General features: G+C 46.7%; 1 pseudogene; it reads right to left on the bottom strand.

Annotated features, from left to right (window-relative positions):
• Positions 1-869: 869 nt before the first annotated feature.
• Positions 870-2,004, bottom strand: LOC144820184 (cytochrome P450 20A1 pseudogene; annotated as a pseudogene).
• Positions 2,005-2,815: the final 811 nt, after the last annotated feature.

Genomic DNA, 2,815 nt, shown 5'->3' with positions numbered 1-2,815 from the left:
CTCGGATAACAGAGGACAGGAGGGACATGGAGAGGTACACCAAACTGACCCTACAGGGCAGGCATCAGGGTTTTCAGTAGCACAATACACCACACAGGGCATGCGGGAAGGAGTGCAGCACAATAATCCATAGAAAGCAATAGCCTATTGCTTTCTATGGATTATTGTGCTGCACTCCTGTCCCCCCAGGATATGGCATGGATTAGCAAATTTAGCGGCACAAATATGGAAATTTAGCGGCACAAATATGGAAATTTAGCGGCATTTTTGCGGCACTTTATTTTACTCATAATCATTCATTCTCAGCCTTAAATCAATGGAAACTGTTTTAGCAGAGTATTCCGCTTTGTAATAGGCAACCTGGGATATGGAACAAAGGAAGCAGCCCATAGATGAAGGCTGTTATCCCTTGGAAATGCAATCCTCCATTTGCTTTAGTATAGATTCTGAGAAGCCCATAAAAGATGTGCTGGTAGCATCCCATGGGAAATGGTATTCCAGAACCTACCTTAGTGAAATTACATTTTTGCTTAACATCACACAATTTCAGCATGGAAGCCACAATCTTATCCAGATTTTCTGGTTTCACTCTAGTGCGTGAGAGGCCCCCGGGCAGTGACAGTCAGTGCCTCCTTTGGTGTGGGACCAGAGGCCCTGGTATGAGGTGAGAGGCCCCCTGACCGCCCTTGCAGTGCGACCTTTGTGATTTCGGCTTGTAGGGTTTACTGATCTTTTTACCCATTGACAGCACCCCACTTGGCATGAAGCAGTACTTTTCGAAATGTAGGCACTTGCTGGATGGAGCTGCTTGTTCTTAGCTTCTTTTGGAAACAGTGATCCATGCCTCCTCCTTTGTCGATGTCACTAGTTCATATAGCGTCTCGATGACCTGCCCTGGCACTGAGTGTAAGTGCAGTTTTCTCACCAGCACGCTCAACATGGTCAACTCTTCCTTCCAGGTCCTGAAGCCATGCCACAATGGGTGTCAGTCTAGCTGTCCGTACTGTCTCACAGAGGACCTTCTGGCAATACCTGAGCTGCTCAACTTTCTCCAGTGTGATGGGCCCTTTGCCTAGTACTTGGGCCATCTCCTTGTTAAGCTTCTCCTGAGTGTCCTCCGATGTGGTGAGGAAATATAAAGCCCATGTACACAAGTTATCTGTGATAACACATCCTGCCAGTGAGAAGATCATGCTGTCCTCCAGCACCTGCTTGTCGCTCAGGTTACCCTGCAGCAAGGCGTCCATGAATATCTGTCGAGGGATGCTCTTACCGCGGCGTTCTCTCACCTGCTTCTTTAGGACAGATTCCATTCCATCAGGGCGTTCTCATACAGATTTTTCCTTGTTGTGCTCTTGTCAATTGACCCATCCAGGAAACCTTTCCCAATTTCTTCCCAGATAACACAGTAGTTCTTGTGGAAGCGGATCAACTCCTGCTCATTCTTAAAGCTATTCCCCACAGCTGTCTGCAACACTGATTTCATGGCATAGCCTAACATGTGCTGACTGAGGGGCACGTGCTGGGATGCTGGAAAGGACAGCCATTTTGTTACCAGGTCTTCTGACAACTTCAAGATAATGCCAAAGTTGCTTTGTAAAGACCTGCTCACGCCATTTTCATACAGCCTCTTCCGCACATGACTTTCATCAGCCTCCCCAATGGCTCCAGACTGGTAGCCCAACAAGAACTTTAGCATAATTTCAAAAGGGTCCGAGGTCCGGTTGGGGTTGATGTGCTGCCGAAAAAGATCGAAGGACCCCAGGCTGACCACCAGGCGCCGTCCAAACCAAAACGATGCCACAGACCCAAACTCCTAATGCAGGTTCACAAGGAATTTGTGCAGGCTGCCGCACCTCACTATGTCCTGCAGGTTTCCATCTTTCTCATTGTTGGCGTCAGGCCGGGAATACCTGAAGACTGCCTGGAGGCAGGGTAGAGGTACAGCACAGCTCCCACCAAGATCAGAAGGAACGTGATAGCAAAAATCATGAAGTCCACCATTTCCGCTCACTTTTTTTTCCGTAGCAGCGTGTTTAAATAAAAGAAAATCTTCCCCTTTGCCCTAGCAGCCCAAATCATAAGTGCTCCTCTCTATGCCTCCGGCAATGCTTTTTTTTTAATTGAAGGAACTCCCTCTTCATGCGACTAAGGACCCCCACCTCTGTGTACATGAAGAACACTGACTATCCTTCAGCACCCCAACTATACCACTCAAACAAATTTTAAAGCCTATCTTATGCGCATTTACGGATAATTAAATACATGCATTCCAGTTAATTCCTGCTTTTAGATGTAGAACAGCTCCCACCCCCTGCATGATTTGCTATGAATCACCAAATGCTGAGCCGAAGCCGGTTTCCAACCTGGTTCCCCAGTTCATAAGTCGGCAGCTCTGGCCCGTGACATGATAATGCGGAAGGCGGATCACCAATGCGAGTGAAGAAGTTTGCAAACAGAGGGTTGACTGAGGCAAATGAAAGGTTGTCTAATCTGCCAAGCTCACAAGGCTGAACTAAATAAATACACACTCCCACCCCCCATCATCACGAGAAATGCATCCATTGCTCTGCTTATGACAATGATCGTACCCCAAATAGAAGGGCGCAAAACCAGGGAAACAATCCCAAATTACTGGAATAGATCCTGAGCCTTCCGGGTTGCATAATACAAAGAGATTCTCAGAGAATCCTATCCTTCGTTTATTTTAAATCAGCTTTCAATCAAATAGAATAAACTAAGAGAAAATACAGAGACCAAATTGTCAACTTTAATTGTAAAAGGCATGGGAGGGGGCAGATGAACTTAAATCAAC

Source organism: Lissotriton helveticus, chromosome 2_1, assembly GCF_964261635.1.
Source record: "Lissotriton helveticus chromosome 2_1, aLisHel1.1, whole genome shotgun sequence".
In the NCBI taxonomy this organism is placed as follows: domain Eukaryota; kingdom Metazoa; phylum Chordata; class Amphibia; order Caudata; family Salamandridae; genus Lissotriton; species Lissotriton helveticus.
This window is presented reverse-complemented; position numbering and strand designations above follow the sequence as displayed.